Source organism: Callithrix jacchus, chromosome 1 (assembly GCF_049354715.1).
Source record: "Callithrix jacchus isolate 240 chromosome 1, calJac240_pri, whole genome shotgun sequence".
In the NCBI taxonomy this organism is placed as follows: domain Eukaryota; kingdom Metazoa; phylum Chordata; class Mammalia; order Primates; family Cebidae; genus Callithrix; species Callithrix jacchus.
Window position 1 is genome coordinate 203,313,998 of NC_133502.1, and position 27,974 is coordinate 203,341,971.

The following is a 27,974-nucleotide window of genomic DNA, read 5'->3' on the forward strand; positions in this document are numbered from 1 at the left end:
TGGCAATTGGAGCAGTCTTTGATTACTTCATGGTTTTTATTGATTTGTTATTATTCACTATTATTGAATTCACATGCACAATTCACCATGTTACTTTGGTAAGTTACTTAGTTTCTCTGATTTTTTTCCCTATGAACAGAGGGGGTCATATGTGATAGGGTCTTAGTGAGAATTTAATGAGAAAATACTTATAAAATGCTTAGAACAGTTTCAGGGACCCGATAGCTATTCATGTGAACTGATGTTGTTGCTAGTGTTGCTATTAATGGCGTAAGATGGACTATTTTAAAACTTAGTATGCACTATGGGGAAAGTTGTTAATAGTGTGGACTTAACCGTTTTCCTAATGAGAAAACAAGCCCAAGGAGGTGAAATGGGAAGACCATAGGATAAAATGGAAAGTACATGGGCTTTGAGAGCTAAATTCACATCCCAGCTCATGTGCTTCCTCACTGGGTGGGTGAATTGCTTTTCTACTCTGATCCTGTTTCCTTGTCTATAAAGTGAGAAAGAACATGTCTGTGCCTGGCAGAGAATAGGCATTCCAACAGCAGAATCCTTGGTGGAGATCCTCCCTTCATTTCTCATCGTCTCCCAACCTTTCTCTTCCTTGCCTCCACTGCCAAGCCAGAGAATATTGTAAGCTCTTAGTTGAGCCAGGTCTCTGGTTCTTTTGTTCTCTACTTTTCCAGAGATTTCCATGAGACCCTATAAAAGTCCAAGCTAAGACCTAGGAGTCATTCTGGGCTGTGGGACTAAAGGTTTGATGCTTTAACTTCCTGTCTGGAAAAATGGGAAGTGTTCAACTAGAAAGGTAAATACTTGAGTCAAAGAACTAATTTCCTATTTGCCTTATCTTAGTTATGAGGAAGAGTTTGGAACCCTTTCACTTGGGACATTTGACTATAATCTGATTAATAACAATGTTTGGGAAGATGCTAAAGAGACCCTATGAGAAACTGATACGTAAGGTGAACACTGTCTCCCACTAATTCAACTATTGACAAATAAAGGTTTCTACTAATTCTTAGAGCTTGTCCTATGAGGTTACTATGGTATAATGTTCAAGAATTGGGTTCTAGAGCCAGAATGCTTGGGTCTGAATCCTAGCTTTGGCCCCTTGGGCAAGTTGCTTACCTCTCTGTGTCTCAGTTCCCTCATCTGTAAAATAGATAATAATATCACTATGTGTGACTGTGTGTGGACTAAATGAGTTGACCAATATAAAATGCTAAGAACAGTTCCCATGTATGTAAGTATCAGCCTAATATCAACTCCTCATCCCCCAGAATTTTGGGGGAAGACGTTTGGAACCCGTTCTTCCTGCCCTGGATAAAGATCTAGTGTCTCCCTTTTCTCAGCCACCTGGAAATAAAATTAAGCCAGAGTCCAAATGGTAACATTTATTTACAGTGTTCTTCCTACTGTGCCCCAACCTTCTTTTGTCCCCGTTGCTGGCAGCCCCCACAGGACTGTGATTTTCAGTTCTCAGAGAAGCCCAAGGTTAGAATGGACCATCAAGATCACCTCATTTGATCCCTCTTTGGATACTGAGATCTGTTGGCTAACATCCCTTCAAAATGGCCCTCCCATCTCTCCTTGAATTCCTCCAGTGACAGAGAGTTCATCACCTCCTAGGCAACTCACCTCACCTCTACATGGCTCTAATTCAAAAAAAGATCTTTTAGAACTGAATTCAAATCTGAGCCTGAAAAAGCATCATAATGGCATCATTTCCCTGTTAGTTAACTTCCAGTCTTTCCTCATTGACCCAAGGGTTATGTCTAAACTCCTAAGACATCTCCAATTTCCAACTGCATTTCTACCCCACAAGCCTGGTATTCCAGCCACACTCTGGGTCTCACCTGTTTTTAGATATTGTGCATCGCATCTTTTCACAACTCTGCTATTTTGTATATGCTGTTCCCTCTCTCTTCCCTTCTCTGATTGGCAATCTCCTACACATTCTCTAAGATTCTGATCAAAACCCTTATTCTCCAAGAGTTTGCCCAGTCCTTCAAAGGGTTTCAGTGTTCCATTCCCCAAGCTTGTCCATCACCTCTCATTTTTGTGCTGTAATCATCTGTTAATGTGCCCATCTCCCCCATTAGTGGCAGCTAATTTTCAACGTTGTACCTCTCAAGCCCAGTTTAGTACCTGCACCAAACAGTTGTCCAGAGATTATTTACCTAGTGAATGAACAAGCACCAAATTGGCTGGTAATCACACCTGCTGGTGCAAGTTCCACTTTGAGTCTAACCCTCTTCACACAACTTTCCTACAAATATTAGAAGGCCATTCTCATGTCCCCTGAATCTTCTTTTCACCAAGTTAACATCCCTGATGCTGCCAGCATTTCCTTAAATGATGTGGGGTTTCAAGTCATTCTTTACCTCTGTCACTCTCCTCTGGACAATTCCAGGGATTTAGCATCTTTCTCAATGTATGTCTTTCAAAGCTGAATTCTAGATTCCATAGTGGTCTGGCATGTAAAGCGGGCAGCAGGACTATTCTCCACTTGTTCTGAGCTTGATGTGACTCGTAGCATGAAAAGAGCACTGGAATTAGAACCAGCTAGACCTGGGTTCAAACTGATGTTGGCATCCATGAGCCATGTAGCTAGGGGTAATACTCAAAATATTTAACAACTGACATGGTTCAGGAACTAACTAGTAAATTATAGCTTTGGAGCAGAGTCAAAAAGCTCCTGCTATGCCTGATATTATCCTTTTAGTTTTTAGATCACAGGGTAGAGGTGGAGGTGGGGGATCAGGGCAGCAGCTAATTAGCAACCAACACAGAAACATCTGAATATTTTAACAGCTGATGCAGCCACACCTGTGTGGACCAGGTGGATATCAGTAATGGATAAGACCAGATTCAAGTAACTTCAGTGCTCTGAACTTCAGTTTCGTCATCTGTGAAATGGAGTTGAATGTAGTAGCCACTATTGGGGTCTTTGAAAGGACGCTGTATTACTTTATTTTCACATTGCTGATAAAGACATACCTGAGACTGGGTAATTTATAAAGAAAAAGAGGTTTAATGGACTCACAGTTCCACATTGCTAGGGAGGCCTCACAATCATGGAGGAAGGCAAAAGTCACATCTTATATGGCGGCAGACAAGAGAGAGAAAGATAGCCAAGTGAAAGGGGAAACCCCTTCTGAAATCATCAGATCTCATGAGACTTATTTATTACCATGAGAACAGCCTGGGGGAAACCATCCCCCTGATTCAATTATCTCCTACCACGTCCCTTCCACAACACTTGGGAATTATGGGATCTATAATTCGAGATGATATTTGGGTTGGGACACAGTCAAACCTATATCAGACACAATAAATAGCATCCCATCTTTCCTGCCAACATTTAGAGCCAATTAAGAAATAAAAAAGAATGAGCAGATCAGAAAGAAAATATAACATTTATTATACAAGAAAAGTTAGGCTGGAATATTCAGCTTTTATCTGCAAGTGAGTGGGCTCCTACCTGAATGCAGGATTAGACCCAGTCACCTGGAAGGTCCTGGGCTGTGCTGGACCAGGAGGGCCTCCCTCACTACCTAAGTCTCCAGCCTGACCTCTATGGCATGCTTTGTGTTTCAGCTACACTGAGCTTTTTGATCATTTTTAAACATGCTTACTCCTCTCTTCTGATAATCCCCTGTCTTTGCCTGCTGTTCTTTTATCTTGGAATGTTCTGTTTTCCCTTATCTGGCTGACAAATTCCTACTCATGCATTAATACTTGGCTCACACATCTCCTCCACCAAAGCCTAACCCTGCCTGTGAACTTACACTGGGAGCCCAGGATGTCATTCCTAGGGGCAACAGGAAGCCAATATGGAATAAATGGAGGGGATTCATTTTTACTGGAAATCAGATATCAGGAAGCATTTCTTCAGATTCAGAGTCATGCAGCAGGAGCTTCATCCTGGTGCTCTGTCTTTGCCAACAGGACAGGGAAGGATCCCACCTGTCAATTTATTTTTCCTCTTTGAATGCTGTGTTTCTTGCTCATTGATGAAGTAAATCTGCATTCTACATAGTGACATCGTGTCCACACTCAAAGGAGCAGGCATTTGTCAGGCTTGTGGCTCTGCAGGTGTTATCTGTGGTAGTAGAGTCGCTTAGGGCTGAGAATCCTATCTCCCAGTGATAGCCTTTCCCTCATATGTTATTAACAAACACAGACCACCTCCCCTCCCCGAAACCACACATCTGATAAGTCTGCAGGTGAGCTACTGAAATTTAAGGACTTGACAGATGTGGAGTGCTTAGTACAGAGCTTGGTACAGGCTCAACATTAAGCAAGTGGTGGTAGCTGTGGTTATGATGACTGTATTGCTACCAGGATAATTGATAATTAGTTGCTGCAACAGACAGACCCTGGAAATCTCTGTGGCTTACCACAAGAAGATGTCACAATGTGAGATCTGATATGGGTCAGGCAGTCCTCCTCCATCTGGCCGCCGCACTCTCTGGAGCTCATGGCCTCCACAGACATCACAGCAAGAAAGCAGAGCAACATGGAGGAGGCACATCAGCTCTAGCCTGCCTCTGCCCACAAGTGACATCTCAATCCCTTTGCTCATAGTCCATTTCTCAGAATGAGTCAGAGGCTTGAGCCTGACCCCTAAGGAGGATGGGAAGTAGAGAGGAGCATTGGGAGATGTGGTAGTTAATACCATCTCTGAAATCATTATTTAGGTGGACAGGAAGAAATATGGCTCCCTCATCTCCTTTGAAAAAGGATTTCAGAATCAGACTGTGTATAGGAAAGATCCCGAAGAATGGCTCAGTGACATCACTTGGCTTTACTAATCTCCAGTTTCCTCTTTAGCAAAATGAGAATGCGAGTACCTAACCTCATGGGTTGTTTTGAGGTTTGGGTGATAAATATTACAGTCTATAACACCGAGCTGACCTATTAAGACTGTTCTATAAAAATCAGTTGGATTGGGAGCTCAGCTCCAGTTGGCTTGTTGAGTCTATACCATCAGTAAACATTTTGAACTTAGCACACACAAAAATCCTGAACTGTTGTTTGCAATTCTCCCCTTTCTGTTTTTCTGTGGCTGGTGTTTTGGACCCATTGATTTATGTCTGCTTGCTTACTGGTATGCCTTGCCCCCGTGCTGGTAAATGTTTAGTGAAAAAAAATAATAGGAGAGCATTTAAAGAATACACAGGCTTCAGGCAAGTAAGGAAGGGGTTGGTGGGGTCTTTAGGCCCCCTTCAAAGGAAGTCACATGATATGCTAGGATATGCTGAGCCCTTAGATTCTCAAAAATACTCTGCTGAAACACAATATAATGCTGGTCAGATTGTTTCCATTCCTGTCTCTGTTTCTCAGTCTGTAAAATGGGAGACAGTAGAGCATGATTCTTAAGGGCAAAGATTCTGGAGTCAGATTGTCTTGTTCAAACATAGGTTTTTAATTTTTTTGCCCATTGCATGTTTTGGGACAATTATATTATCACTCTTGAGCCTCAGTTTTCCCCTTCATGATCTCATAATATCGTTGTAGGGTCTCAGAGAAAACAAAATTATACAAAGCATTAACACTGTGTTTGTCTCACATGAATCCACAATGTCGGATAATATTATCAAAAGAATGGGGTAAGTACTTTACAGTATGCAGTAACAAAAGAAGACAAGCTGTTGATACAAGCAGCAATATAGATGAATCTCAAATACTTTATGCTGAGAAAAACCAGCCAGTTGCATGTAATTCTGCTTTTATATGAAACTTTAGCAAAGACAAAATTACCCTATAGGTGCAGAAAGCAGGTAAGGGATTGTCTGGGATGTGGGATGACTGCAATGGGGTATCAGGGAATTTCATGGATGATAGAAATGTTCTATATCTTGATTGTGGCTGTGGTCTCATGGGTGTATCCATTAGTCCTTTAGTATTTCACACACAAAATCTGAACACATAAAACCAATGCCTTTATTGCATGTAAATTATATTTCAATAAAGCAGATTTTAAAATTATTAAACAAAAACACAGTAAAATGAGAGGGTTGAACTACATGAGTTCTAACTCTGATTCTAAGAAATCCTCTGCCCACCAAATAGAGCTTCCTGGGCAGGAGCCTCTTGCTCCCATCCCTCTGCCTCTGGGCCTCTTCCTCTGAAAGTCCTGGTCCCTTTCTCTGCCTTTGGACCAGCCAGCTTAAGCTCTCTGCTTTGTCAACAAACCAACATAAGGGTGCAGGCTGGAGTGGTTCAAGTTCCCAGACATGAGTGGGAGCCCAAGGTATTAGCTCATAAAAGGATGGAAATGTCACCAGCCTTTCTGTGGGCTGGGAAGTCCAATGACCCCTCTGGCTGCTAGGGGCTGCTGACCGTGATTCAGGAGTCAGTGTGGGAGGCCTCAGGGCAGTCAGCTGATGGTGACGCTTGAAGATCTGTCATGTTGGGAATAAGACAGATCCCCTCCTAGATGATCATAACTTCCAGAGCCATCAAATTCCAGGGCTGGATTTGCAGAGAAGCTGGGGGAGAAAAAAAATAAAAACAGGAATGATGTCCCAGCCTATACTCAGTCATTGATACAAATTATTTTGCTTCCCACTGCAACATTATGGGTTTGAACTGCTAATAGTAGTGATAGTAATAATAATAGCTAGCATTGATTGAGAATTTACTATGTGCCAAATACTTCCCTAAGCACTTTACATGTATTACCTCAGCTATCCTGTCATGTAGGTGCCACCACTATCCCCCTCTTGCTGATGAGGAAATTAGGACACAGAGAGGATAAGTTACTTACCCAAAACGTCACAGCTAGAAATGCAGATGTGGGGCTTGAACCCACTCCATCTGATGCAGGAGCCTGCCGAAAGCAGATGTCTTGTGTCCTGCCCCTCAACACACACAGAGCCAGTGACCAGAAACCAGAGTCTCGGTAAATATTCCCATGGAAGAAGCCAGTGATGGCAGGGGAGGCACATGGAGTGTGACCGCCTCTCACTTCCACTCCTAAATCCTGCGCAAGTGCCCCTAATTGGGAAACCTAAATCATACCTGGAGCCTTACGTCCCAAGAAGCCTAGGTATGTGGATTTAGCTTTTTGTGATCCTTCCAGAACAGGTAGGCACATTGGAAGAAGAGTAGAATGGATGCTGAAGACCATATCCACCCTGAAAAGCAACACTGAATTGAGGAGAGTCAAAGGCCATGAGGGACACACGGTATTAGGAAGAAGCCCCTTGATAACAAGTAGTAGACACCAGTGTAAGCATGGTCCCATGGAGATTTAGCCCAAGACCTAGGGGGAAATGTCTTGTGGAATCCAAAGCCAACAATAAATCCAGGAATGTCCTAGAATCAGGAACACTGTCAGGACTTCGTCTTCATCTCTGATCTCAGCCCCACTCTGTGTGTTGTCATTATCTTTCTCTGTCCCTGCAGATGAGATTCTGCTGCTTCTCAAACCCACACAGCAGGAAGCATGACAGCCATCACAGGGCCAGCCTCCCAGGAAGATGTCTGTCCGTCTGTCCGTCTGTCTGTCTGTCTGTCTGTCTGTCTGTCTGTCTGTCTGTCAGTCTGCTTGCCTATTCTCTGCTCTCCATCACCCATTCCAAGTTCCTAGGAAAGAGACCTGATTAAGCTTGGATCAGGGTCTCTGCCCTGTCCCTGGGGTCACATGTGCAAAGGCTAGGGCAGCCGGGGATGTGTACAAAACAGCAGCCAACCATACTCTTTCCCCACCTTCCCCTGCACCTAGAGATAAAGGTGGGTAGTTGAGACAATAGAGGCGATGAGGTTGTTGGCCCCATAGGCTAAGAACACCCTCCAAGATATATCCTGCATGTGTGTATCCACTCATACTGTTAACCGGCCTAATCAGGGCTCAGAAAGTTTTCCAATTGCTCTCACATGCAAAGAGACCTCCGAGCTATTGACATTCAGACACCACATAAGGGATCACATCTGTCCACCCACCCCAGGCCCTCTAAAGCAGCAGACTCAGCTGCTTAATACACACACGGACCATGACAGCAACGGCCCTAGACAGTCTGTTTCACTCTGGACCTTTTCTCACTCAGATCGCATCTCCTTTAGAGCCTTGGCACTTTGCTTGGCTCAACCCTGGCTCTTGGTCCTTTTTTTTTATTAGATGGAGTTTCATTCTGTCATCAGGCTGGATTGCAGTGGGTGCAATCTCGGCTCACTGCAGCCTCCGCCTCTCTGGTTCAACTGATTCTCCTTCCTCAGCCTCCCAAGTAGCTGAGATTACAGGCGCCTGCTATCACACCTGGCTAATTTTTGGATTTTTAGTAGAGACAGGCTTTCACCATGTGGGTCAGGCTGGTCTCTATCTCCTGACCTCATGATCTGCCCACCTTGGCCTCCCAAAGTGCTGGTATTAAAGTCATGAGCCCCTGTGCCTGGCCAGTTTTTGGTCCTTTTGAATAATTGTCAGTCCTTGGTTTCCCTAGTGTAAATCTCTGTCATCTCCACCAGGCTTTGACTAAGTATGGCCCTGTGATCCTATAATGCCCTTCCTTGTCCAGAGTGTCCTCATGAAGGCCACTGCCCATTACTTCAAAATCCACGCCACCCCCCCCGCACCAGCTCTTATCATTCAGCATCCTAGCTGGACGCATCTGAGATATCTATACTGAGGGCTTCAAGAGCATCACATAAGCTTTCAGCCATTTGTACTTAGCCAAACTCTTGGGCTTGGTTCAGCATTTTGTAAATTTGGGTTTCACACCAACCCCTATGCCAGATACTGGAACACAGAGATGAATAGGATAAGGCTGTTGCCACAGATATGGCAAAGACTGAGCTCCACTAGGTGCCAGCCATGTTAGACATCAAATAGAAACCAAGAGTCAGCTACTAGGTACCACTCTCTTGGACCCAGACAGCCAGAGGAGAACTCACAATAGCCCAGAATGTCAGAGATAATTCTGATCCTGGAATAGGAAGCTGGAAGATAAGACGTCTTTGTTAGTTCCTCCTCCATGGGTACAATGAGGTATTCATGCTGTTTCCCTCGGGACTTGAGCAGCATTTTGCCCAAGAAAGGTCTATGCGTCATCACAATTGTGTGATATGGCTGTCCTCTTTCCGCCCTGCCCCTTGACATATCCTGGTTGGGCAAGATAAAGTGCTATTGATGCTGCTGCTGCTGTGATCCCCTTCAATCAAGCTTTGCTTCGTGGCATTAGATTTAGACTTCTCAAGAGCTGGAAATCTGGGAGCCACTTCCTTACATTGCCTTTGCGCCCCATTCTCAGCCACTATGTAAAGGGATCAGCCAATTCCCCCAGTGCTCCAGTTGCAGGCTTTACTGAATGATACCATGGCATGGGGAAAAGGACATGACTTTGAAGTTTATCCTGAATTTGAATCACTTATCAGCCATGAAGACCTAGATGATTTTTTTTAAATCTCTCTGAACCTCAGGTTTTTGTCTTGTTTTGATTTTTTCCAATGGAAATAGCTTTATAAAGTTGATCACAGGATTCAATGAAACAGCATACATAAAACCCCCAATGCATTGCCTGGCACTTAGTGGATGGTTAATAAATATGGTTTCCATCTGTAAGTTCTAAGTACGTCTGGTGAAATAAATGAACATGGTTCTCACCTTCAGGAACCTTATGATCTTTAGTGATTGGGCTCACCTGTGTGAAACATCCTCATTTGTCAAGCGGGCAGTAAGATTTACCTCATAGAATATGTAGACATGTTAATCCCCATTTTTCAGATAAAATTAGGATGCATGGGGAGATTGAATGACTCATTCATGGTCATAGAGCTGGGAAGCAGTAGAGTTGGGATTTGAACCTGTCCTTCTGGCTCCACAGTCCATGGTTCTACCACTTCACTCTGCTGCCTGCACCATCTTACTGAACTAGATTAGTGTGGGGAGTCACCAAGAAGTCAAAGGTAGTAGAAAGGGTGGGATTTGGAGTTAGGCAGGTGAGAATGTAACTTCACAATAATGGTGAAGGTACTCTGCTCCTCATTTGCAAAATGGTGAAGGTACTCTGCTTCTTCATTTGGAAAATGGCACCAATAATAACCAGGGCCTCCAGAGTTCTTGGGTAGATCTGATCAAATCCATTGGTTCAGCAACCTTGCTGTGTGTTGGGCACTGTCCTAAGTGTTGGGGATGGAGCCTAGAGAAAGACCATGACTTGGCCACAAATGGGTCCCTGCTTTACTATCTAATGAAAGAATAAGATCTCATTGGAAATACATCTCAAACAGAGGTTCACCATTAGTATTAAGCAAGTGAAAATGCTTGCATCTCTGCAGGGACTTACTACAAACAAAACAACACAATAATAATAGCAATAATAACAAGCATGCATTAAGCATTTTTTGCTGTGCTAATTCACTGTGTTAAGCTCTTTGCATGCATTTTCTCAATTTCTGCAAAACATTGCACATAGGCATTATAATTGTTCCTCATTTTACACATGAGAAACCTAAGGCCCAGAGAAATTGTTGGTTCACAGCAAGGTGAGCAGTAAATCTGGTGTTCCAGTGTAGGTGACCTGCTTTCAGAGCCTCGAGTTCTAAATATCACACCATATGGCCTCTACATCACGCTACTGCCTCTGGTGGCTTGTCTCTTGGTAATGTATTTGGAAACATTTGGAAGCATTGTTAAGGGCTTTGTCATTAGCCATGGGGGATCTAGCCCCCAAGTCTTCATACTTGGTCTTGATCCTGTATCTACTTTAGACATAAGACAGACTTTGGTATATAGGCTGGGAGTAGCACCCCATGATATTTGCTGGCAAGGCCCCACAGCCTTGGCAGTTACCTCGACTGGCCTTGACATCACTGCTGGCCAAGCCAAGAGCCTGGGTTGTGTCCTGAATCTAAAAGCCTGATCATAGGCTTTTATGAAGCTGTACCTTTCTGAGAACTTCCTGGATATGATCTCACTTGTCCTCTATCAGCTTCCTCAGAAATGATGGCTGGCAGCTTCATCCCAGATTTATAGATTGTGGAGCTGGGGGTATCAGAAAGAAGTTACTTTTTCTAAGTCACCCACTTAAGTTGAGTGTGAAGATGCCCCCAACCCCTAAGTGTCCTGAATCCCAGTCCTGGGATGGCATCTGAAGCTGTAATGACCAGAGAACTGAAGTCACACAGCAAAAGGCAGCTGTTGATTCTCAACCCAAGACTCTTTCCCCTGTGAGGCACTGCAGTCATTGTCTCACTGAAACAACTATGTGCCAGGAGCTGGGCTGGGCACTACAGATGCCAGGGTAGATGAGGCAGATATGCCCTGCTATTATGGAGCTCATAGGCCAGCAGGGAAGATAGCCAGGTGACAAGCAATCAGCACTGGGGTGAGTGTCATGGAGAGGAAAGCACAGGGACTCTGTGACCATGCATCTGGTGACATACCTTGTCCAGGGGGTCAGGAAAGGCCATCCTGGAAAATAATGTTTGTGGTGACACATACAAGGTGACAGAGTTTTTCAGGTGAAGTAGAAGATGGGCTCCAGGCAGAGGCACAGTATGTGCCACCAGAGAGGGCACTCTAGAAACCAAAACATGGCAAAAGGGAGAGTGGCAAGTGATATGCTGGGTAGGTAAGGTAAGACAAGGAAGGCTTTGAGATCTGTATTAGTTCTATATGCTTCGTAACAAATTACCACAAATTTAGCATTGTAAGACAACACCCCCTCATTATATCACAGTTTCTGTGCCTCAAGAGATGCCAGAACCTGAATTTATCAGCAAATCATGAGCAAATACACCATTTAGGTGGGGATACTTGTTAAGCAAACCCACAACATTACTGTCTAAAAAAGTGAGATGAGAACCTTAAGTAACATTTAGACCAGAATCCTCTTGAACACATTGTCAGTTCATTCTCTCCCATCAAGTTATGTAGGAAATCAAATGGAGATCAGAATACCAGTCTATTGAGTCATGATGAGAAAATCAGCTGAAATGGGAAAATCCTGGAATCTGCATGTCTAGCCCATTCTCTCTCTAAAGGCAGAAACACATGCAAAGCCACAGCCTATTCAGGTGGCTGCTCAGTAAGCCAAGTGTCAAAGTGATGGGAACCAATTAAAGCACATGTTTAATGGTACCCAACCATTTTATGGTCTGATGCAGCCACCTCACAGTAGGTTTAGTTGGTGCCATGGGATGAAATATACTCAAAGTATGCATTTGGTAAATGGTAGCCACCATTACAATGATTATTCTTTGTCTTAGGCAATGTCATTGTCTAAAGGCAGTAGACTAGGTGACTTCTATAGTGCTGGTGTGCTGTGATCTCAAGGGCAATTATAACTTATCCAGAGAAATAGTCTAGCATCTGTGCATTGCCCTCATGAAAATCTAAGCCTTTACCATTGTCATTCACTTTATGATCATTGGTAGTAGTATTATAGAAAGCAGTCATTATCTATGAATGACTGCCTATGTTTAGGGCACACTATTAAGTACTACTAAGGTTTACTGCAGCCCTATAGGGTAGTTTTACCACTCTCATTTCATAATGAAGAAAGAAGAAACTGAGGCTCAAAGCTGCATTATCATTTTCCCAAGGTTACCCAGCAAGTGAATGGAAGAGAAGGGATTCCAATGACCTTCAACACAAGCCCTACTGCAGCACAGTCAAAATGGATCATGCTTCACATGCCTGCTGAGCAAGTGCATGCTGTAAATTCAACCTTTTCTCTCCCACTCAAGAAAACAGATTGAATTGTAAGTCAGTGAGAGTGATGTCATTATGGGGGTAACCTTGAACCCACTCTAATTTATTAAAAGAGGAAGTATTTGTACAAACATCAGTACTCTTACTTATACAGTGACTCCTGGCTTGAAAGTTCCTAAATGTGTAATAGGAGGACTTCAGTCCCCATCAGTGTAGTTCCCAGTTACTTTGGAGGATCCTCTGAAGGTGCCTTCCATCTGTGCACAAAAAGCAGGCTACCAATTGTAATTATGTATAAGTATCAGCCCTCTTGTTCCTCTCCCACTGGCTCTGCCTGCAACTTATCCATGTCCATCATCCACATGGAGTCAACTGTCTGCTGAATTGGGAGCATGCTTTTGCCCCTATGCCATGAAGTAGTACATTCATTCATTCACTCATTCATTTAATATTTGCTGAGGATCTATTTTGTGCCATGCACTGCTCACAAGCCCTGAAAGAGGATGGTAAACAAGAATGAGAGGTCCCTGTTCTTGTATAGCTGATCATCTAGTTGTGGGTAGGGGGAACAGACAATTAACAAATGGATAGCTGAATAAGTGAGCAAGAAAACTTCAGACAGAGTGAGAACTAGAAGGAAAATAAATAAAACTGCCTGGGTGGAGAAGCACTAAGCACTTGTTAGCATGGGGTAACTGCACCCCATGTCTCCAGGGCCCACCATTGAGCTCACTGACACTTTCTATGGTCAGTGCCCAGGCATGCAGACATCATACCCCTGCATCTCTTCTTCTCCTTCTGAAGGCTTTCTGGTGCCACAGGAGTGTACTCTGGACACACACAGGGACTGACTACCCCACGGGGCAACCTTCAACCAAGGAGGGCAAGAGTTCGTGGATAAATACTTCAACTCCTCTATCTCTTAGTGGGACAATTCACAAGCATTTTCCACATGACACCTCAGGAGTTCCCAACAAGACTGAGCCTCAGTTTCCCTCAGGGGTAACCAACTCAGTAACAACCCTGTTAACACACCTATCTGTGTCACACTTTCCTGACTCACCCAACCCCTTGTACTTCTTGAGATGGCCTTGCAAATAATCCACCTATACCAAGTCTCTTTCGGTGTCTGATTGGCAGGAACCCAAACTGAGATACATGGTCAAGGTCAGCCTCTCTGAGAAACTGATGTTTCAGCAGAGACCCAAATCATATGAAGTAACCAAGATGCAATGGTCTGGAGGGGAGGCTTTCCAGTTATAAAGAGGAGCAGGAGCTAAAGCCCTAAGACATGAAGCAGCTGGTATGAGCTGGGCCCAGAGGCAGCTGGTATGGCTGGAGCACAGGAAGCACATAGGAGCATGATGGGAGATGAAGCTGGAGAAATAGGCAATTAAACTTCATTCCACCCTTTTGCTGTGCAGAAGCTCTTTGGTTTAATTAGATCCCACTCATCAATGTTTGCTTCTGTTGCAATTGCTTTAGACATCTTCATCATGAAAACTTTGCCTGTGTCTGTGTCCTGAATGGTATTGCCTAGATTTTTTTCTAGGGTTTTTACAGTTTTGAATTTTACACTGAAGTCTTTAATCCATTTTGAGTTGATTTTTGTGTATGGTGTAAGAAAGGGTTCCAGTTTCACTCTTCTGCATATGGCTAGTTGGTTCTCCCAGCACCACTGATTAAATAGGGAATCCTTTCCCCATTGCTTGTTTTGTTCAGGTTTGTCAAAGAACAGATGGTTATAGGTATACAGACAACCTGCAGGATGGGAGAAAGTTCTTGTAATCTATCTATCTGACAAAGGTCTAACATCTAGTATCTACAAGATACTTAAAGAAATGTATAAGAAAAAAACCCTACTCCATTAAAAAGGGGCAAAGGACATGAACAGTCACTTCTCAGAAGAAGACATACATGCAGCCAAAAAACATGAAAAAAAGCTCAGCATCACTGACCATTAGAGAAATGCAAATCAAAACCACAATGAGATACCATCTTATTCCACTCAGAATGGCTATTACTGAGAAGTCAAAAAATAAAAGATGCTGGAGAGGTTGTGAAGGAAAAGGAATGCTTTTACACTGTTGGTGGAAGTGTAAATTAGTTCAACTGTTGTGGAAGACAGTGTGACAATTCCTCAAAAACCTAGAGGCAGAAATACCATTTGACTCAGCAATCCCATTACTTAGATATGTGCATGTGTATGTTCATTGCCGCACTATTCTCAATAGTGAAGACATGGAATCAACCTAAATGCCCATCAATGGTAGACTGGATAAGGAAAATGTGGTACATATACACCATGGAATACTATGCAGCTATAAAAAGGAATGAGATCATGTCCTTTGCAGGGACATGAATGGGGCTGGAAGCCATTATCCTTAGCAAACTAACACAGGAACAGAAAACCAAATGCCATATGTTCTCACTTATAAGTGGGTGCTGAATTATGAGAACATGACACATAGGGAAACAACATGCACTGGGCCCTGTTGAAGGGTGGGGGATGGGAGGAAGGAGAGCTTCAGGAACAATAGCTAATGGATGCTGGACTTAAGACCTAGGTGATGGAATAATCTGTGCAGCAAACCACCATGGCCACCTATGTAGGAAAGCTACACATCCTGCACATGTATCCCTGAACTTAAAATAACAGTTGAGGAAAAAAAACTTCATTCCAATTTCAGTGCAAGCATTGGAGGTTTTTAGACAGGGAAGGGACTGACTGTAACTGATTCTGTATTCTATCTGTAGATTTTTGGGTGCTTTGTTGAGAACGGGTTGTGGGATAGTAAGAGTGGGGACTGATAGTAAGTGGGGGGAACCACTTAAGAGGCCAGTCCAGCTGAAACAAGAGTCGCACCATTGCCATTAAATAGTTTCATCAGATTTTTTCTCTAATGCCCTCCAGGCCTTTGAGGATGTAATGCAGACAGAGACTAGCCAAATCCAGATCCATTTTGTCCCTTTCAAGCTTCTTTTCTCCAACCCATGCCTTATCCCAGCACCCTCCCCCTTGCAAAACATGGGCTCTCATTCATGAAAATAAAAACTGATTCAGGTACACTGGGGAGGGCTGGAGACAGGAGATGAGAGCTGTTGTCATCAACAGCCAGATCATAATGCCACATTTTGTGGACATGACACTGTAAAGCCAATATGGATACAGAGTTCAGATCCCCTCTGAGTACCCAAAAAGAACCTATACTGGGTTACTAGTTATTATTATCTAGACTTTATTGAATATTTCATGGGAAATATGAGAGCTCACATGGCACACCTAACATATTCCTGTTTTCTTTAAGACCCTCTCCTAGGATAAAAAAAGAGATGAAAAAGAGGCATGTGCCAGGAAGGAGCCAGAGCAAATAGGGCCTTTTATGTCATGCTCAGGAGAGATTTTACTTATGTTGGGGATTATGCAACAAATAAGACTCAAACTACACATAATGGAGGACAGGGCTACAATGACTAAGGTCAGACTAAAGGTTGACTAAGCATATATGCTTCCTGAGGCTGCTATAACAAAGACCATACACTTAGTGGCTTAAAAGTTATGATCTTACTGTTTGGAGGTCAGAGGTCTAGGGTCGGTCAATAGGGCTGGTTCTTTTGGAGGATCTAGGGGAGGACCTGTTTCCTGATCTTTTCCATCTCTGGAGGCTGCCTGCATGTCTCGGCTCATGGCCCCTGCCTTGGGTCACTCTGACGTCTGCCTCTGTTGTCACATCTCCTCCTCTGACTCTGATGCTTCTGCATCCTAATTTCATGGACCCATCAGTCCATGTGTCAGATGGAAGATAATCTCTCCATCTCAAGATGGTTCTCTTCATCACCTCAGCAAAGTCCCTTTTGGCATGCAAAGTGGTCTACTTACTGGCTGTGGGAATTAGGACGTGGGCATCTTTGGAGTGGAGGAGTGGGGAATTGTTCTAAAGACTGAAAGCAAAAGTTTGTGCCAAGTTTCATAAGAAATAGTTAAATCCTGTTTTATGGCCTCAGATGGCATCCCAGCTCTGGAGTGGGGATGACCCTGTGCATTGCGTCCCCTCCCCCAGGAAACCAGGGCATGCTTTACTGGGATCATCCTCAAAAAGAGCAGAAAACCTGCTGTGGTGTAAAGAAACCCCTGAGCAGGGGTTCTCCTCTCTGCACAAAAGAGGTGTTTGACAAATGTTTGGCCCACCTATTCCTCTTAGCATCTGCCTCTTCCCTGTGGCCAGGTCCTTCAACTGGGTTGGGGTTCTGATGGCATCCTTTCCTCCCTGGTGGCATTTTTAGACATAAAATTTTAGACATAAATTTTAGTCATAATTTACTCTCTCTGTCCCCCACACTTGACTGATCTCTTTGTGACAACATGGCTGTCATTTACTGGGCGTTTAATACATGAAAAAAATAAAAACTGTATTGAGCTCTTACTATTTGTCAGACACTATATGGAGAGGTTCATATAGATTATCACACGGAATCTTTCCAGAAATCCTATTAGGTAAGTAATGTTACTGTCCTTCGTTTTATTAACAGGAAGAGGAGAAAAAGACACTGAGGCACAGAAAGGTTAAGTAACTTGCCTAAGCTCACTCAGCTGGAAGTAGGCTGTCTTCATTGAACTCCGGTCTTCTGACCTGAAATTTATGCTCTTACAAAATTACCCTTCTTTAGTCCCAGATACATGGGAGCCTGAGGTAGGAGGATCATTTGAGCCCAGGAGTTTGAGGCCATCTTGGGCAACATAGCAAGACCCTATCTCTAAACAAAACAAAACAAAAAATTACCCTATATTGGAAGAGGTGAATGGGTGGATGACAGGATATATGCTGACTATTGTTAAACAGCATTAGATTAGGTGCTAGAAAGTGCACATTAATATCCTGCTTCACCACTCCTTGCTGGATGACTTGGACAAGTTGCTACCCCTCTCTGGGCCTCGGTTCCAACTGACACAAACATGAGGGGCTTGCACAGAAAGGAACGGGTTTGTTCTGACACTAGCTTTCTGTGTCTAATACTAGCAGCCTATTGGTCACTACCCTACCTTGCTTTGACCTTAAAATATGCCCACAAGACGTGGCGTTTGCTGTCACATGGCCACGTACGGTAAGCAGCACCAGGGCTAGGTTCCTGAGGCCCCCCTCACGTGGCATGGCCTACAGCTCCCCCATCCCCGGGGCCTCCGGCAAGGATCCAGCCGGCAGCCGGCAGCCACAAGCATGTGCTGTTTCTGTGGTTTCTACTTAGAACAGTTTCCTGTTTCAACCTGCCAGTTCCTTAAAAGCATTAGCTTGAGGTTTTGCCGAATGACTCCGCTCTATTTTCATAAAGGGGTGGAGGGGCTCCTCCTGGGAGCCGAGCCCAGAGCTGAAATTCCACATGAATTAAGGGTATATAGAGCTTGGACATCCGTCTCCTGAAGAAAAAATAGTCTGGCTTAGGGTGACTTTCAGAAAGTAGGGAGAGTTCCTCCACTAGCCAGATTCTTGGGCCCTACTTGCCTAAGAGGTTGGCTCCATTCCTTTCTGGGCCTCAGTTTCTCCATCTCTTACATGAGGTGACTGGATCCTCTCTCTAGATTCTAGGCAGTCCCTAGGTCTCTTCAGTGTATATGAAGTAATGAGCACAGTGGTAGCTAACACATGTATAGCCCTTCCTGCACTGTTCTAAGCACGTTATAAATGTTGATCCTCTGAAGTCAGCACTCTTTCTGTCCCCATTTTATAGTCGGGAAACAGAAGCAAGTGGTGTTGACTAATTTGCCCATGGTCACATTACCTTCAAGTGGTCAAGTCAGGAGTTGAACCCTGGTGATCTGGCTCCACAGCCGTTGCTGCTGGCTGTCTCAAAATAAGACCTTTCTGGCCGCAGATGGGTTACTATTGAGCAGGGTGCGGTAGATGTGATGCCAGAGGGCTCAGGTTTGAGTTTTGGATTCATCATCTGGGTGACCTTGGGAAAGTCACTCAATTTTTGGAGCCTCCATTTTCTCATCAATGAAATAGAGCTAGCTGGACCCATGTTGCTGATCTGCCAGAGTGTGCAGGGCATTTGAGGTGCGGATTATTTATGAAGAAGCTCAGGACCAAGACAAGCAGTCTCCTTGCATAGGTTTTTGTTATTAGTCCCCTATTTTACATCCCCTACTCCCACCCTCAGTTCTGGAGTTATTAGCTAGGTCTGCTTTTACTAGGGAGGGACTCCAGAAGGAAGGTCCAGTTGGAATGCTGACAGCTCCAAAGCCACCTCCTTGGCCTAGAGATAGGGTTCGGGGGACTGGCAGTGACTTCTTAGCAGCCTTGAATCAGCTGCCCAGAGTGGACAGCCCTTTGAGAGCCAGCACTTCCTCCCCACCCCTGTGAGGCATCTGGGTATGGGTGGAGCCCTATGGGAAACTGGCCTCGGCCACCAATTCCAGACTTCCATCCATCTGACTCCTTGGCACTGTCCGAGTATCTAAGAGACATCTCCAGTTTAATCCAACCAAACAGAACTCTTGATTTCCCCCTTGAAATCTACTCTTCCCTCGGTCTTCTCTGTCTCAGTGAGGGGCATAATCCAGATTTCTCAGCCTAAAACCCTCCATTCACCTTTTTCCTTCACAACTCATATCCAAGCCATGTGCAAATTATGTGGACTCTTTGATTCAATCTCCAAATTATTTTCTGGCTCTGCTCTCTTTTCTCCACCTTGCTACACCATCAAGAGTCAAGGGAGAGATGCTGGTAGCCATCATCATTGTTTATTTAGTCTACTTAGGCAACCCCAACCCACCACCCTGTGGGTACGTTGCCCCTACCTCCCCTTGACACAAGCAGAGGGATCTGCTTGGGAACATACTTCATCAATCCCCTGCTTAAAACCCTCTATGTCTTCCAATTGGACAATGCCAAAGCTCTTTACATGGTCTCCAGACCCTCCAAGATGCACTGAACCATCTGGCCTCATCTTCCACCACTCTTCTCTTGCGCATTTGCTCCTGCCATGCTGGTCTTCTCTCTGCTTCTTAAGCAAGCTAAGCAAGCGCCTTCCTACCACAGAACTGTGGCACCAGCCTCTTCCCTGCCTGGAAGGCTTTACCCCCAGATGTTCCTGGGGCCAACCCTTTGTCATCAGTCGGTTCCAGTTCAAATGTCCCCTTCCCAGAAAGTCTTCCCTGACCCTTCTGTCTAAAGTCATTCCCTGCTCCCACTCACTCTTCTCGAAACCTCTGTTGTTTTCTCCAAGTATTAATCATCTGACATTGTCATGTTTATTTAATTGTTCAGTTGTTCACCATCTGCCCCCTTCACTACAATGATAATGAAGGCTGAGAGATGTGCATGTTTTCACAGTGATATCTACACTGTACCACCAGTGGGGGCTGGGGGCACAGAAAAAGCGCTCAATAAGTAGTTGTAAAATGAATCTAAAAGTGTGCTATGTCCTAAAACAAGTTAACTCTAGGCTTCGATTTGTCTATTGATAAAATAAAGGAGACGGAAATGAGTTTCAAAGGATTCTCTTCATTCTGACATTTTCTGAATCTCTGGACCCACAAGCTGCTTTTGGAATGTATGGATGCATGGATGGATGGATAGATAGATGGATAGATGGATGGGTAGATGGATGGATGAATGAATGAATGGATGGTTTCTGGAGGTTTTATTGAAGACACCGGGGACAGAGGAGGTTATCAGGAGCAAGATGGAGGCTGGGAAAGGGGGCAAATAACTCCAGTCAGAATGGGCTTCTATTACCCCAATTGAGAGAGAGGCACGATTCCCTCTTTCCCCTCTGCCCATTCCACAGGCCATCTTTCCCCATGGCTGCACCAGGGGAGGTGGCAGCAGCAGCTGCCTGCCCACCACCAGGAGCTCCACCTAGGAGATAAAAGGAGCCAAAGGAATGTGCTGGCAAAGCTGATGTCCCTGTCTTCTCAAGGGTGTAAATGGCTTTCCTGCTTCCACAGGTTCAAAGAGCACTTCATTTCACAGCAAAAGTACAGCTAATGAGAAACAGATTCTCTGGCTCCAGCTGCAACTCTGAGAGCCCAGGAGGCAAAGGAAAGCCCCCAAGAACCTGGATGTGAATATGTGCACTAAGGAGCCCTTTCCTCCCCCTCCCTCTGGGGCCACAGAGCTATTTCAATGGCAGGGGAAGGGGCTGCAGGGAGGTGGGGGTAGAGGCAAGAGCAATGTCCCCATTGGCAGTTAAGAGGAGCCCTCAGGAGGGGGCTTCTGAGCTGTGGGTCTTCTAATCATGCTGAGTTCTTTATAGGCCTGAAAGCCAAGCCAGGCAATGCCTAATAATAATAACAACAGTTTCCTTGTACTGAGAGTTGCCAAGGTGTCACCTGTGGGGTGGCACAATGGGAAGGCCATGGGCTTTGAGGCCACAAGGCCTAGTTTGTGGATTCTGGTCCTCAGTTTCCTCTGGCCAAGAAGCACACTGGTAGTGATCAGTGAGAATCCCAACACTGATACTATTCATTGGGCAGTGAAAATAACACTATTTGGAGGTCCCGAGGACATAGGTTCTACCCTTGGTTCAGCCAAGTGTGATTTTGGGCAAGGCAGGCTGGGGCCATGAGCCTTGGAAAGCAAAAAGGACTTACCTTAAAATTTTGATTCTTCTCACTTGGGCAAGTCACTTGGTATTTCTGAGCATGTGTTTCCTCAACTGTAACCAGTACCAGTAGCATCAACCTCATGGCATGTGGTGAGCGTCAAATGAGAAGAGACACGTAAACTACTAGCGCTTGGTAGATGTTTAAGGACAGGGATGGAGCCCAAAGGCCTTAGCAGGAACAGAGAAATCTGTGACCAAACCAGAAGACAAACTCAGGCTGGACTCACAGCCAAACAATACAATGAAAGATAACCATTGTAGAGTGGGTACAATATCCCATGCTCTGTGCTGTAGATCTTAGTCTATCCTCATAAAAAGCACACAGGGAAGGTACTACCATTGCCCTTAAATAACTAAAACCAGGACTTAAACTGAAAAGACTGGACTTCAGAGTGTGTGCTAAGTTACTAGGCTATTCTTCAAAGTTTCTCTGCAGCATCTCCCCTCTGCTCTGGGTATCTGTCTGCTTCCTGGGGTCCAATTGTCAGCAGACTCAAAGTGCCCAAACTGGGTAGCCAGCTGTCCCCTCGTCCCCTTCACTTTTTTTTTTTTTTATTTTTAGACACAGAGTCTTGCTCTGTCACCCAGGTTGTAGTAGAGTGGCCACAGTCATACCTCACTGTAACCTCAAACTCCTGGGCTCAAGCCATCCTCCCACCTCAGCCTCCTGATCTCCCAATTCGCTGGGACTATGGGAATGTGCTACCACACGTGGCTTTTTTTTTTCTTTGTAGAGATGGGGTCTTACTGTGTTGCTCAGGCTGGTCTTGAACCCCTGGCCTCAAGCAGTCCTCCCACATTGGACTCCCAAAGTGCTGATATTACAAGTATGAGCCACCATGCTCAGCCTCAATAAATAAGTGTTAATAGTGTTCATTTCTGGAACATTTATTATATGCTGGGTATTTGGATACAATGGGGAACAGAACAGACACACACACACACACACACACACACACACACACACACACACCTACCCTCATGGAACTTATATTCTGGTGGGGTGGTGAAGAAAAGGAACAAATGGACAAATGAGATTTTAAACATCAAGTCACAGTTTCACCAGTATTTGTTTATCAAAGGTTAGTAAGATAGTCAACTGTGGACTCTAAAGAAGTTTAGTTACTGCATTATTCCTTATAATATTTAATACCGACTGCATGCTAGGAATTATTCCAGGAACTGAGATGAAAAAGATGAATAACATGTGTACCTTACCTTTAGTGAAGTCCTATTCTAGGAGAGAAATAGACATATTGAGTAATTTTAGCATATGGTGCTAATAATCTTTTAGAGGAATCCCTGTCTTCCCAGAACCTCAAAAAGGGGTTGAGGGAAGAACCAGAAGAAACCTAAGGAAGGCTTCGTAGAGAAGGTGATAGCTGAGCCTGTCCTTGGAAGATGAAGCTGATCTTCTGTCCATTAGATAAAAATGGAAGTCAAGACTTCCTGGAATGAGGAGCAGACACAGAAGCAAGAATAGGCATAGTATGTTTGGGAACAGAGAGCAGTCCATTTTTTTCCTGCCTCAGGTTTATTTGTACAAATAGCACAGGAGGACCCCAGTCCCATGCAGATGGCAGCCTGAGGGTCTCACTAGTCCTTCTGTCCCTCAAGTTGGCAGACAGAGATATCTACTCCAAAGCCTTTTTAGGGGCCTGGGCACCTTTGAGAGCCTGAGCCGGAACTGAAGTTGGAGCTGCTGCCTGGGCCTTGGTTTGATCCTTGGCCTTGGCCTTTGGCCAGCATAGCCTGAGCCCCTTGGCAATGCAGACACCAGCATGCTTCCCAAGCTTGGGGTGGGCAGTGTTAGCAAGTCAATCGAGCTTGAGGCTGACACCCTTTGGGATCTTTGGCTTCACCTCCTTGGGCTTTACAAGGGCCTTGATGGCCTTGCCACCTGCACTCATGGCCTTGGCATTGTTGGCCTGTGTCTTCTTTAGGCCTTTCTTCTTGTGCTTCTTGGCAAAGCACATGTTCCTTAGGAACTTGCAGTCCACCCCCTTAAGAGATTTGTATCTTTGTGATCGAGGTTTCTTGATACCATTTCTGTGCCATTTTCGGGACTGGTTGTGTGTGGTGTAGTTCTTGGACGTGGCCACGTTTGTACCTTAAGCTGCAGCTCTTGAAGCACCAAGAACCAGAAGAACCAGGGGCAGCAGAGAGCTGTCATTGTTTTGTTGGTAAAGAATAAGTTGGATGTAGAGGAGAAATGGGACAGGAGAGAATAATATTACTAGGAACCCTGGGTGCCAGCAGGTAAGTCATGTGAAGTTGTGGGAGATCTCTAAGGATGTGATCAGTCACGCATGTATTTTATCCTCTGTCTTCCTGTTCATTGATCCTGTTTTCATCTGTGTCTAAAGTTATATTAAACCTATCTCTTGGACACTTAAAATGAGTTATTTTATCGTTCAAGTCTGGAGTTTCCAGCCGATTTTTTTTTTTTTTTTTTTTGGTCAGTTTCATTACTATGCGGAAATTTTCCATCTTTTTTCATTTATTTCCTTGAACATATAAATCAATTGTTATAGTCTATGGCTAAAGATGCCCACCTTCGGTCCTACCCAAACAAGGTGACCACCCCTTGCTCAAAGAAGCAGTCTGTAGTCTTTCCCTTGGCAGAGCATTGAGGTCAGAACAGTGTTCCTTTAAAGCACACCGTGGACATAGCAGAGATCATGGTGGACTTGGTAAGCAGAATCTGGGGTGATTCCCATGGAGAGGGCAGTGCAGCAGGGAGGGCCCTAGAAGGGGATATGGGAGAATATGGGGGCCAAGGCCATAGACTCCCCAGCTTGGACTCCTGCAAAGTAACTGTCTATTCGCCAAACTGGGAGTAGCACAGCACCAATCACTCTCCACCCACTCTGCTCCAGCTGGGAAAGACATCCTGGCTGTGTAAACTAACCTTATGAGTCTTATTCCAAGAAGGCCAAGGAATTTGACAGGAAACAACACAAGCTAGTCGCCTCAAATCTTTGTCTGGGCTTGACGTGATTGGATCTGAAATAGCTACAGAGAGCCTCATTCTTAAACGTGTTGAACCCACATGGATACACGCACGTTTGCATGCACAAACAGGAAGGTTTAAGATGAGGTTTAAGGTTTAAGACCACGGGGTGAGGTCATACCAGGCCTTCATGCAGAAACTGAAACTAAAGCTTCCATTTCAAGTCAGATCCCCAGTGGAAGGTGTTTGACAGGTCTTGTCAGTCAGACTCCAGCAGTCTGTCTCAACAGCCAAGAATCCTTCACCTCTCTCCCCATTCTTCAGCTTGACTATTCTTGGGAGTTGGAGGCAGCTCAGCAATGACTGTTTTCAAGTGCAGAGTGAGCCATCTCTGCCAAGAACTTGTCTTGCCAGCTACTTCCTGGCCCCAGCCTTTAGCTTGCCCAAGTCTGACATCACCCATAACCCCTACCACCACCCCCAGAATAAAGAGCCACCTCAGAGGCTGGGACTGCCAGACCTGGTCCCCTACTCCTTCCTGGATATGTCTGGCTGACAAATCAGAGAAGCAGCATCCATTCCAGCCACATGCACAGCCCTCACTGCTCAGGGCAGCCTGACCACCCCAGATCACCATTTCTGGGACCTCATTCATCTGGTACGGGAAAGATGGGTGATGTCAGGTACTGGGCCCAAAACACAGGGCTTCCAGCCTTCATCTACCCAGGAGACTCAAGGGACCTTACAGAGGTCTTTCTTCTTACAGAATTTTAGGTGAGTTCAGACTTGGCTCTGAAGTAGACAGGAGTATAGCATCATGGACTCAGGGGTCAGACCTAGCTGAGCTCTCATTCTGGTCTGCTACTTGCTAGCTCTGTGGACTCAAGCAAGCTGCTTAATCTCAGTTTCTTCATGTGTAAAGGGCAGATAGTTACCTTGCAGAGTTACGAGAGGATTAAATGAGTTGATATATGTAAGTTTCTTAGAAAACTGCCTAGGACCCAAGGAGTGGTCAAAAAGTAATAATAGGAGAGGTGAATGGGGAGTTCGCATTTACTGGGTATAGAGTTTCAGTTTGTGAAGATGAAACCATTTTGGAGATGGATGGTGGTGATGGTTATACAGCAGTGTGAGTGTTCTGTATTTCATGCTACTGAATTATACACTTAAAAATAGGTAAAATGGTAAATGTTGTTATGTATGTTACCATAATTTAAAAATAAATTGGGGAGGGCTTGGTGGCTCACATCTGTAATCCCAGCCCTGTGGAAGGTTGAGATGGGTGGATTACTTGAGCCCAGGAGTTTGAGACCAGCCTGGGCAACATGACAAAACCCTGTCTCTACAAAAAATTAGCCAGGTATGGTGGCACATACCTGTAGTCCCAGCTACTACAGAGGCTGAGGTAGGACTTTAACATGGGAGGTAAAGGTTGCAGTGAGCTGAGATCATGCCACTGCACTCCAGCCTGGGTGACAGAGTGAGATCCTGTGTCAAAAAGAAAAAAAAAAAGTAACAGCTATGTTATTTCTTGATATAACAAGAGCTGGCCACCTTCAGCTCCACGTGGGGCCCTAGGGTAAACATCAAAACGTTGCCAGCTGGACAGAGGAATGGCCTCCTCCTTCAATATGGAGTTTGGCCTCCATGGTAAGCTCCAGAAGCTTCTCCTACCCAAGAGCATTAAACTTTGAAGTTCTTTTTTTTTTTTTTTTTTTTTTTTTTTTTTGAGACGGAGTTTCACTCTTGTTACCCAGGCTGGAGTGCAATGGTGTAATCTCGGTTCACCGCAACCTCCGCCTCCTGGGTTCAGGCAATTCTCCTGGCTCAGCCTCCTGAGTAGCTGGGATTACAGGCACGTGCCACCATGACCAGCTAATTTTTTGTATTTTTAGTAGAGACGGGGTTTCACTATGTTGACCAGGATGGTCTCGATCTCTTGACCTCGTGATCCACCCACTTCGGCCCCCCAAAGTGCTGGGATTACAGGCTTGAGCCATCTGAAGTTCTTAAGTTGTTCTATCCACATACCTGGTTGCCTAGGGAGCCCTCTGAATGACAGACAAGCACTCATACACAGAGATATGTGCCCAGTTTCAGAAAGACACATACAGACACATCTTCTAGAAGGCAGACAGGAAGGGATGAGGTGCTCAAGTGGGAACTTTGCTCTTTGGAGATGGATGTACCAACTGCTCCAGGCAAGACCCTGAAGGAAATCAGATGGGGTTGGGGCATGATCACCAAACACAGCCTCATTGTCCTGCCCAGATCTTTGTGTGGGCTCTACCCATTTGCAGATTCCTTTCTCTCCTCTGATCTTTTCCAAATCCTCCTAAGCCATCCAGTGCTCTAAGGCTCAGCTGGCAGCCACCTCCTTCAGAGGGCTCCTCAGGATTCTCCAGCCCTTTCCAGGCCCATTCTCTGCATTGAGAATCAAAGCCTCCTTGGAGTGCTTGGTTACAGCACGGCCGTTGTTCACCAGTCATTTTGTGTGTGCTGTTTCATGTCTTCTCTGCACTTCTTTCCTAGCACACCGCCCCTAATTGTACAGACCATGCTTTCACTTTTTAAAAATGGTAGCATGCTGATGAATTTTTAGAAATGAACAAACATATACGATATTTGACATCAGAAATTCCCAAAGTGTGTTTCAGGAAACACCAATGCCACAGGATGTCAAGAGGTATTAGGAGACAAAAAGGTTCCATACATTTGGGAAACACTGAACTAAGTAAAATAAACAGCTTTATTCATTACAGGACATACCAGAGACTACAAAATGCCAGCAATTACTTTAGTAGTATGCTGGAACCACCTCTTACCATTCAGTGACACAACTTTGGTAATTTGGACTTGGCCATGGTGACAGTAGTATTTATTCCATGAAAATAAGCAAACACTATATATCTGAGGCTTTTTTTTTTCAGAGAGCTGGAATACCACTTCAAGAAGACACTAGGGAATCTAGGTTTTCCCAATGTATTTCACCATAAAATTCCTTTATTACCTTGTGGGAAGCATCTTGGAGGAACTAGTGCTCCACAGAACATACTTTGGGGAAAGTTGTCCCATGCAAAGATATGTAAACTAATTGCCACAGGAGATGAGTGGGAGGATCTTACATTCACTGAGCGTCTACCATATGCTAAGTATGATGTTGGGTTCTTTATGTGCATGGCCTCATGTAATTCCCACAGAAACACTAGAAGAGGTACAAATATTGCCCACATTTTATACATGGGGAAATAAAAGATCAAATGATTTTTCCAACTTCACACAGCCAGGAAGTAGCAGCACAAAGCCTATCTTAATCAGAGATTATAATGTCTACTGGGGTGGCATTTGCAACAAGATTTAGGTAATCATGTAAGAAGAGTTTGTTAAATAGCTCATACACAGGTCATGAGCTATACTTAGAATCTAGTCATCTAGCATTGCCAGAGACACTTCAGGAAAAAAAAAAAATAGAAAAGTTACTGAAAGTCTCAGCTGGTCCACAGTCTTCAGTCTCGTCATCTGTCCTGGGCTGGCATTCCAGAATATGCCAGGCTTCTGAATCTCTTGGGAATTTTTTTAAAAAATGCTGGTAGTGGGGCTCTACCCACTCCCCAAGGCAATTCTAACCTGCATTGAGGGTTGAGAACCACTGAAATTGTTATGAAAGTGTCCTTAGAAACCAGCCAGGCAAACTCCCATTTTACAGATGGAGAAACTGAGGTCCACAGAGTGGAAGTGACCTGA

General features: G+C 44.6%; 1 protein-coding gene and 1 pseudogene across 7 annotated transcripts in view; one reads left to right on the forward strand and one right to left on the reverse strand.

The window, feature by feature from the left end:
• Positions 1-27,974, forward strand: part of SYN3 (synapsin III) — a 503,620-nt gene that overhangs the window by 295,351 nt on the left and 180,295 nt on the right. The gene's annotated exons all lie outside the window — the stretch shown is intronic.
• LOC128929330 (large ribosomal subunit protein eL29-like) lies at positions 22,912-27,863 on the reverse strand (annotated as a pseudogene).